Source organism: Cervus elaphus, chromosome 1, assembly GCF_910594005.1.
Source record: "Cervus elaphus chromosome 1, mCerEla1.1, whole genome shotgun sequence".
NCBI classification, from domain to species: Eukaryota; Metazoa; Chordata; class Mammalia; order Artiodactyla; family Cervidae; genus Cervus; species Cervus elaphus.
The window spans coordinates 80122048-80133092 of NC_057815.1; positions in this window are offsets into that span (position 1 = coordinate 80122048).

The window sequence follows — 11045 nt, forward strand, 5'->3', positions numbered from 1 at the left end:
GGGGAGCCTATTTAGAATGCAGATTCTCCAGTGCACCACTCAAAAAGTCTAATTCTGGGGGTTTGCTTAGCATCTAATGATACGTATTTTTAATAAGCGCCCCAGGAGATTCTGAGGCTGGTGGTCCTCAGACCAGGCACCTTGAGGAAGTCCTCCAGTGAACTGCGTGGTGGTGACGGTCCTAATGCCCCCTTGATTCTCACTGTTCCCTGAGGACAGAGATGACTGGGGTTAAACGCCGAGGACCTGGGATGGACTGGAGTCCCAACAATGTATTTACCTAAGCTTCAACTTGGAGACGGCAATTGATCTCAAATGCTCATCCACCTACTGGCTGTATCAGAACAGGGGCCGGGTGGAATCAGGAGTGGGCAATCAGGAATCTGATTATGTAGTTTGACCCTCAAGAAACTGCTGTACTCATCTCTTTTATCGACCTTACAAAAATGGTGATTAAAAAAAAAAATGGCGATTTTGTATGGTTCGACCTGATAATTCCTCAGGTATTTCTAATTTGAAGCTACTTTGGCAATCACTATGTAAATATGATAGTTGAGACATGGAATTTCCAGCATGGAGGGATGTGCTTTGTAGGTTTCATCAGACTTAAAGCAAAAAAAAAAAAAAAAAAATTAAGGACTCTCTTCCCAGAAAAAGGTACAAAGTACAACTTTTTGCAAATAATCTAGGGGAGTTTATGGACTCCTTGAAAGTGCAAGGACTCTGCTGCTGCTGCTAAGTCACTTCAGTCGTGTCCGACTCTGAGCAACCCCACAGACGTCAGCCCACCAGGCTCCCCCGTCCCTGGGATTCTCCAGGCAAGAACACTAGAGTGGGTTGCCATTTCCTTCTCCAATACATGAAAGTGAAAAGTGAAAGTGAAGCTGCTCAGTCGTGTCCGACTCTTAGCGACCCCGTGGACTGCAGCCCACCAGGCTCCTCCATCCATGGGATTTTCCAGGCAAGAGTACTAGAGTGGGGTGCTAGGCTACTCCTATTTAACAACTTTCTTTCTGAAGGTCACATGCTTTAGGGATGAAGCTTTGCTGCCCCCTGCTGCCAAAGCTGTCTCCAGACAGCTTCGCTTGACTCAGGCCTGTCATGTTTGGACTTTTGTAGGAACTAGAACCAGCTGTCATCCCACACCAGCTGAAGCCCAATCCTCGGCAGGAATGGGCCCTGTGAGTGTACTTAATTATCATGCCCACAGTTGCAACGAATTCTTGTTAGTGTAGAGGGTAGGGAAGTTCTGTGCTTTGATGGCATACTGCGCCTTGTCTAGTCCAGAGCACACCCTTCAGGGTTATCAGATCCTCATTCTAGGGAAGCTACTTTACCTTCCGCCCTATAGATAACTGAGAGCAATACAAAATAATTCTTGTTTCTGGAAACACAAATTATGTCCTGTGGGGAGAGACTGACTTGACTTCCCTCTCCTACCAAGGAAGAAGCTGGATTTGCCTTCATTTGGACATTCATGTAGATATTCCCAGTCTCTCACTGTGTCTGTTCTTTAGGTTCTCCTTTGGATGGATTATAGCCTCTGACTGGGTCCCTCATTAATAATTAAATAAAATCTTTAACACATGCTCATTTGATATCTGTGTTGTTGCTCAGTTGCTCAGTCATGTCCGACTCTTCTCGATCCCGTGGACTGCAGCACGCCAGGCTTCCCTGTCCTTCGCCATCTCCCAGAGCTTGCTCAAACTCATGTCCATTGAGTCAGTGATGCCATCCAACCATCTCTTTCTATGTTGTCCCCTTCTCCCCTGCCTTCAGTCTTTCCCAGCATTGGGTGTTTTCTAAAAAGTTGGCTCTTCGTATCAGGTGGCCAAAGTATTGGAGTTTCAGCTTCAGCATCAGTCCTACTAAGGAATATTCAGGACTGATTTTCTTTAGGATGGACTGGTTCGATCTCCTTGCAGTCCAAGGGACTCTCTAGAGTCTTCTCCAACACCACAGTTCAAAAGCATCAATTCTTTGGCATTCAGCCTCCTTTATGATCCAACTCTCACATCCAAACATGGTTACCGGAAAAACCATAGCTTCACATGGACCTTTGTCAGTGAAGTAATGTCTCTGCTTTTTAATAAGCTGTCTAGGTTTATCATAGCTTTTCTTCCAAGGAGCAAGCGTCTTTTAATTTCATGGCTGCAGTCACCATCTGCAGTGATTTTGGAGCCCAAGAAAATAAACGCTCTCACTGTTTCCATTATTTCCTCATCTATTTGCCATGAAGTGATGGGACTGGATGCCATGATCTTAGTTTTTTGAATGTTGATTTTTAAGCCAGCTTTTTCACTCTCCTCTTTCACTTTCATCAAGAGGGTCTTTAGTTCCTCTTTGCTTTCTGCCATAAGGGTGGTGTCATCTGCATATCTGAGGTTATTGATATTTCTCCCAGCAATCTTTTTTTTTGTAGCTTTATTTTATTTTTTAAATTAATTTTTTTATTGAAGGATAATTGCTTAACAGGATTTTGTTGTTTTCTGTCAATCCTCAACATGAATCCACCATAGGTATACATATATCCCCTCCCTTTTGAATCGCCCTCCTATCTCCCATCTAGGTTGCTTCCATGTTCTAGCTATTGTAAACAGTGCTGCAGTGAACAATGGGATACATGTGTCTTTTTCAATTTTGTTTCCTCAGAATATGTGCCTAGGAGTGTCTCTCAGCAATCTTGATTCCAGCTTGTGCTTCATCCAGCCCAGTGTTTCTCACGATGTACTCTGCCTAAGTTAAATAAGCAGGGTGACAATATACAGCCTTGATGTACTCCTTTCCCAATTTTGAACCAGTCCATCCTTCCATGTCTGGTTCTAACTGTTGCTTCTTGACCTGCACACACATTTTTCAGAAGGCAGGTCTGTATGAGATCCATAAGTTGACTCTTGAAAATTATCCTTTAACAAAGGCCAGCATCATATTAGAGATCTCTGATTCCTTTCCTTGAAAGTTCATATTCTGATTAAGAAGACACTCAGTATTGTGAGTAACTCTGAGTATTAAGAAATCTGCCCCTCCCTCTCCGCATCCCCCACCTCCTCATTCAGGTAGCATACCACCTCTTTGCCTCAGGGGAAAGTATTAGTTGCTCAGTCATGTCCAACTCTTTGCAACCCCATGGACTGTAGCCTACCAGGTTCCTCTGTCCATGGGATTCTCCAGGCAAGACTACTGGAGTGGGTTGCCATTTCCTTCTCCAGGGGATCTTTTCAACCCAAGGATCAAACCTGAGTCTCCTTCATTGTACACAATTGTGTAGAATGTGTACACATTGTACACATTTACCTCCCCTGCCTCAGGGGAGGTAAAGGGCAAAAGCAAAACAAAACAATGAAGCCCATTGTAAATCTTTCTGGGCTTTGTTTTCCTAGAGCATCAGTCCACAGAAGAATTCAGAGGAGCAGGGGAGCAGGAGAAGACCCACATCTTAGAGAAACAGGAGATGGACCTTTCCTTTTACAAAGCCATGAGGCTACCTTAGGCTGGGGGAAGGAGACAGAGGCAGGAGTATCAGGACCAGACCCTGAGAGGCAAGGCTCCAGGGTCAGGATGGATGGAACAAAGAGCAAGGCATGGCCTGGAAGCCCCACTAGACATCTGATGGTGTAGTTGTATGTGTTGTGTGTGTGTGTGTGTGTGTGTGTGTGTGTGTGTGAAAGAACTTTACCTTTAGCTTTCTGGGCTATTTAAAACCCTCAGATCTTGACTCAAGAGGCAAGCTCATTCTGATAAGTTCATTTGTGTTCTGGGGGCTACTTGTGAAAAAAGAACAGAAAGTATCAGAACACATCAAGTGTAGTAAAAACAAGTGTTTCAGAAACCTATCCTGTCAGGTTAGTTGATGTACATCTTATTTATTCATTCATCTGTATCTAATTTACTGTGCATAGCTAGGGATAAAAAAGGATTATAAAACACTGACCCTATAGGCATTAAAAAGTCAAGTTCTTTAATAAACTGAAAAGCAAAACAAAAACCCGGTCCATTTCAGTTCAATTAGTCTAGAGGTATTCAGAAAGCCTTCCTTCTTTCCTCTTTTTCTTTCACCATGGCTCCAAAGGAATTTCAGATGTGTTTGGGAAAATTTTTGCTTTCAGGTTCCTAACTAGTCTAAAGAGAACGACTGGTTACCACCTTTAAGCCCTTTTTGTGGGACTTCATCTACTTTAGCGAGACACCTCAAGTGAAATGACCAGCCCGGGGGAAGGAAACGGGGATTGAGACGAGGAGACCAGACCTCCTCAGACAGAGGCTCACTCTCTGCTTTTAAATCAACTCCTGTCAGGCTAGAGCAGCCAGAGGAAGGGGGGGTGGATAAAGATGATTTTTCAGGATTGTGAGATCTACTTTTCAGGGCAGTTTTATTCTTCAGCTTTCAGCAGTATAAATTCTGTGAAGATCAGACTTGCAGACCCACTTTTATTCTAAAACGTACAAATCCCTACCCGGACCAAGAGAAAAAATTTTTGATTATGCATCATTTTCTGCCAAGGGTACCATGGTCACTTTATACTGTAATCCTGCTTGTCCATGGATAAAAGTTAATTTTGAAAATGTGACGACAGTGTAACATACATCCATGAGAATAGACTGGGAGTGAGATGTATTGTTAAAGACAAAGGAAGACCAAACTTGAAAACTCCCTGAGCAGACAAAACCAGTTTGGTCATACAAGTGAAGCTTAGTTTAGCTTATTTTGCAAGACAAGTGAGGCAAACTTGACCTGAGTCACTTCTTGCTTATGCCTGTGAAAATCATAAGTGAAACTTCAATTGTTCCCCAAAATTAATATGAAGTAACCACTAAACAACTCTAAGAAAATTCTAATATTGTGACCAATAACTGAAGAATAAGTACTGTCTCCACACTAGATAAACTGCTTTATAACAATATACCTCTGAGCCTCCTTCCATGTTTTGGTTTGAATGCTCCCAGTTTGCAAGCTTTCTGTGTGTGTGTGATAAACTTTTACCAATGACTACTTCAATGATTCATTGGTTTTACTTCTGGTTTTTTTTTTTTTCCTGAACTTTTGACAGTGTCAAGAAGGTTACCCAAAATAGAGGCAGAATGTTTTTAAAAAATTTTTTATGGCTTATTCTGGGACTAATACCAGTATTTCATTTCTGGACTGTTAGTTTAAAAATTAAGGTGGAGTTTTGTAAAACAACTACATGTCTTACCAGATTTTATATTCCACTTAAGGTAGCTGAGTCTGTTTTAGAAGAGACAAAACCATTGAACTGAGAGTTGAACCATAAAGAAGGTTGAGTAGCCAAAGAAGTGATGTATTTGAACTGTGATGCTGTAGGAGACTCTTCCTTTGGACAGCTAAGAGATCAAACCAGTCAATCCTAAAGGAAATCAATCCTGAATATTCACTGGAAGAACTGATGCTGGTGCTGAAGCTCCAATACTTTGGCTACCTGATGGAAACAGTTGACTCACTGGAACGACCCTGATGCTGGGAAAGACTGAGGACAGAGGAGAAGGCGGTGACAGAGGATGAGATGGTTGGATGCCATCACTGACTCAGCTGACATGAGTTGGAGATAGTGATTGACAGGGCAAGCCTGGCGTGCTGCAGTCCATGGGGTCACAAAGAGATAGACACGACTGAGTGACTGAACAAGACCCATTGAGAGCTTACTAAAAATGATTTTAACTGCCCCACAATAGAGGCAACCATTACTTATGGAACTCATCTAGGGAGTTTGCGGACTAAGGAGAGATGAGGGTAGCCATTGCCCCAAAACTGGGGAGAACAGAGACTTCTCATTTATTTATCTGTTTGGGAGTGAGTTCAACTGGTTTTCTGGTTTCACATTTTAGCCTGTTTGGTTCCTTTCTCTGATTTCATTTTGTGAGATGCAGTCTTACAGGCCCCAGGGAAGAGACCACAGCCTAACCAAGAACTAGAATGAACCCTCACTTACTATTTCCTGCAAGAACAAGATATTAATTTTATTTCAAGTGAAAACTAGTGCCCAGAATGTTTCTTTCCTCCCAATACAGTGAGTTACATAGTCTCTAAAACAGAACAAAGATAAGGCAAAAATCAAAGCAGTCATTTTATTAAAAATACTTGGAATATCTATTTTTCGTTTTGATTAAGGGTACTTTTTAAGAGTACTCAGGTTTCTCCTGAGAAACCCGTATGCAGGTCAAGAAGCAACAGTTAGAATCAGACATAAAACAACAGTCTGGTTCAAAATTGGGAAAGGAGTACAACAAGGCTGTATATTGTCACCCTGCCTATTTAACTCATATGCAGAGTACATCATGTGAAATGACAGGCTGGATGAATCGCAAGGTGGAATCAAGATTGCCCGGAGAAATATCAACAACCTCAGGGAGGCAGATGACACCACTCTAATGGCAGAAAGTAAAGAGGAACTGAAGAATCTCTTGACGAGGGTGAAATAGGAGAGAGAAAAGGCTGGCTTGAAATTCAACATCCAAAAAACTAAGATCATGGCACCCAGTCCCATCAGTTCATGGCAAATAGAAGGGAAAAAAGTGGAAGCAGTTACAGCTTTTATTTTCTTGGGCTCCAAAATCACTGTGGACAGTGACTGCCACAATGAAATTAAAAGATGCTTACTCCTTGGAAGGAAAGCTATGACAAACCTAGGCAGCGTATTAAAAAGCAGAGACATTACTTTGCCAGCAAAGGGCTGTATAGTAAAGGCTACGGTTTCTCCAGTAGTCATGTTTGGATGTGAGAGTTGGACCACAAAGAAAGCTGAGTGCCAAAGAATTGATGCGTTTGAACTGTGGTGTTGGAGAAGACTCTTGGGAGTCCCTTGGACTGCAAGGAGATCAAACCGGTCGATCCTAATAGAAAGCAACCCTGAATATTCACTGGAAGGACTGATGCTGAAGCTCCAATATTTTGGCCACCTGATGCAAAGAGCCGACTAATTGGAAAAGACCTTGATGCTGGGAATGATGGAGGGCAGAAGAGGGCGGCAGAAGATGAGATGGTTAGACAGCACTACCAACTCAATGGACATGAATTTGAGCAAACTCCGGAAGATAGTGGAAGACAGAGTAGCCTGGCGTGCTGCAGTCCATGGGGTCACAAAGAGTCGGACACAACCCAGCAAATGAACAACAGCAACTTTTAGGGTAAAGATATTGGTGTAACACAGAGGCTAAGGGAGTATCCAGAACCGAGAGGAGGGGGCAGTTGTGCCAGTCTGGCATTTGTTCTAAGTTAATATTCAATAGGATGCCAAACGACCACACAATTGCACTCATCTCACACACTAGTAAAGTAGTGCTCAAAATTCTCCAAGGCAGTCTTCAGCAATATGTGAACCGTGAACTTCCAGATGTTCAAGCTGATTTTAGAAAAGGCAGAGGAACCAGAGATCAAATTGCCAACATGCTCTGGATCATCGAAAAAGCAAAACAGTTCCAGAAAAACATCTATTTCTGCTCTATTGACTATGCCGAAGCCTTTGACTGTGTGGATCACAATAAACTGTGGAAAATTCTGAAAAAGATGGGAATACCAGACCACCTGACCTGCCTCCTGAGAAATCTGTATGCAGGTCAGGAAGCAACAGTTAGAACTGGACATGGAACAACAGACTGGTTCCAAATAGGAAAAGGAGTACGTCAAGGTGTGTATTGTCACCCTGCTTATTTAACTCATATGCAAAGTACATCATGAGAAACGCTGGGCCGGATGAAGCACAAGTTGGAATTGCGATTGCCGGGAGAAATATCAATAACCTCAGATATGCAGATGACACCACCCTTATGGCAAAAAGTGAAGAACTAAAGAGCCTCTTGATGAAAGTGAAAGAGGAGAGTTAAAAAGTTGGCTTAAAGCTCAACATTCAGAAAACAAAGATCATGGCATCTGGTCCCATCACTTCATGGCAAATAGATGGATAAACAGTGGAAACTGGCAGACTTTATTTTTTTGGGCTCCAAAATCACTGCAGATGGTGATTGCAGCCATTGAATTAAATGATGCTTACTCTTTGGAAAAAAAGTTATGACCAACCTAGACAGCATATTAAAAAGCAGAGACATTACTTTGCCAACAAAGGTCCATCTAGTCAAGGCTATGGTTTTCTCCAGTGGTCACGTATGGATGTGAGAGTTGGACTATAAAGAAAGCTGAGCACCAAAGAATTGATGCTTTTGAACTGTGGTATTGGAGAAGACTCTTGAGAATCCCTTGGGCTGCAAGGAGATCCAACCGGTCCATCCTAAAGGAGATCAGTCCTGGGTGTTCATTGGAAGGACTGATGTTGAAGCTGAAACTCCAATACTTTGGCCACCTGATGTGAAGAGCTGACTCATTTGAAAAGACCCTGATGCTGGGAAAGATTGAAGGCAGGAGGAGAAGGGGATGACAGAGGATGAGATGGTTGGATGGCATCACTGACTCAATGGACATGGGTTTGGGTGGACTCCGGGAGTTGGTGATGGACAGGGAGGCCTGGTGTGCTGTGGTTCATGGGGTCGCAAAGAGTCAGACACAACCGAGTGACTGAACTGACTGAATGAGGATGCCAATGAAGGAGCACTCTTTTGGTCAAATCTTTGCAATCACTAAGATGCAATCTAAGGCAAAAACTTCAAGTGACTTTGCAAGATAAATGTGAATCTACATTCATTACCTGGGCTATTAATAGAAAGAACAGGGCACACTCATCTACTAAATGGAGCAGAGAGACCCTGCTTAGCCCCTGGTCGATCTTGTAATTCAATTGTATTGACCTGACGGAGACCTCCTGAGGTTGGGCTGGCAGGAGCAGGGCTGGTGTTCTGTGCTGTGTGGGTCGATCGGGGACCAGTGGAAGGTGTGTGCCACTGAATCAGGATGACTCCTTTAAGCCCCACCCTTCCATACAACCTGTTCTTTAACTCGACATTGATTTTCAATCTTGCTGTGATTAATGTCCGCCTCCTCCCATCTTTAGGGCTTCCCTGATGGATCAGCGGTAAAGAATCCGACAGCAATGTAGGAGACACAGGAGACGAGGATTCAATCCCTGGGTTGGGAAGATTTTCTAGAGGAGGAAATGGCCTCCCATTCACCCTCTCACAAAATACATTGTAATTTTCAGAGTCCAGATGGAGCAGGGAAACCACTCACAAATTCTGTGGCAACAGCCAAGTTCTAAGCAACAGCAGGTTTTTGATAAGATACTTTGACCATGGCCCATGCCTCTGTTTTTCAAACCAGAGTTCATTCTGAAGCTTGTCATACAGTTAATTATGAGAACCTCCTTGGATGCATCGTGTATTTTTTTTTTTTAAAGTCTTTCTTAACTGATCCAAGCATTAATAAATGTTACCCATTACTTATTAAAACCTAAATATCAAATTCTAGTCCCCACTTTACAAGTAGATAAATGGACACAAAGATAAAGAGAAGTGATTTGTCCATGGTCAGTCAGGGATAAAATCTAAATCTCTTAGCTTCTAATTTAGTGGTTTATATGCTAAATTACCCTGCCTCTTCCAGCCCTCTGGGAACACTATCCTGAAACTTTGTTTAAGCAAAATGAGCCCCACGTACACTCTCACCAGAAAAATTAATTAGATAATTTATCAAGTGTGAAAACAACATTAGAATATTCTGTTCAATTGATCAAGGACTTTAAAATAATTCTATTATAAAAAAAAATTCCTTCAGGCAAAATAATCAAGTCTGAAATTCAACAGGATAGACTTACATGTTTAAAACTAGTGTAAAGGACTACAATTCCGGCTATAATGCAAATATCACATTTCCCCAGGGTTTAAAATAACTCGCTTAAAGCTGTTCAATTATCTTAGCAGTGCAATTTTAAAAGAGAAATGAAACTTGAACAAGTCTCATTAAAAGTAGCACTCTTAAGTGATAAGGCAAATGTAACAAAATGCTATTTGTGAATTCTAGGTCGTGATCACTGTGAAATTTTTTCAGTATTCTGCATATTTGAGAAATTTCATAATAAATTGCTGGGGGGAAAAGTAAACAACCAAACCACTCCCCAATATATAGTCCTTACCAGCAAAAACTTACATGAGAAATAACCTGCTATAAAATGGTGCACTTCGGCGTTCATGATCCTGAGTGCATGCTGTGTGCCAGGCAGCGTGTCAAGTCTGGGGTTCCTGCCGTGGACAGAACCTTGCCCTGCTCATCGCGGACACGCCCCTCAGGGCTCCAGTGGAAGTGCTTCTGTGCTTTCAGGACCACTGAAAGCATCTCTTTCCTGAAACCCACCTGCCCTTTCTCCCACTGGCGCTCTATGTAGCTTTCATCCCGCAGCGGGGGAGGTGCAATCAGTCAGCGGAGACAAGGAAGCTCTAGGAAGAGGAGATTCTCCCTCTGAGAGACAGCACAGCGGCTGTGCTTTGCAGGGTCCCCGGGAGATGGGGCGGAATGCACGGACCTTCAGAGCCTTCAGCCCGAGAGAGGAGTGGACTGTGCCTTTCCCGATGCCCGTCCCACAGGCCGAGCCAGCATCCTGCTGCCAACACCCCTTGAAAGGAGCACGTCTCCTCACATCACACTGTGTTCCCCATCCAGGATTACTTTTCTGCATTTTATAAAATTTTTAACAACTGGAATTGGGGGGAGAGGAGGAAAAAGCTTCAAAACTGGTTTCTTTTTCATTTCCTCAAGGCATTGCACTGCTTAGGTACTAAGGAATTACACATCACAAAAACACCTGATGGTGTTTCACGAAAAAACAGAGAACTTAATTGAGGCAAAACAAGAATGGCAGTTATGGAAAGATACTTCAAAATCTTAAAGTTAGAAAAATCTAATAATTTAAAACATTTTCTGGTCACCAAAGACTTGAAGATTCCCTGGGCAAAGAGAAGACAGCAACTGCTCCCCTCTGATGAGGATGTTCTCTATCTGCACGCGTGCCCTTGGTTTACCTAAGACTTCTGGTATAAAAACAGTAATGAAGGACAATTTTATAATTCTGTACCTGCCACAAAAACTGTTAGAGATCATCCAAAGCCTCGTTAGTCCATCATTAGGGGGAAAAAAATCCTCAATTTTCATC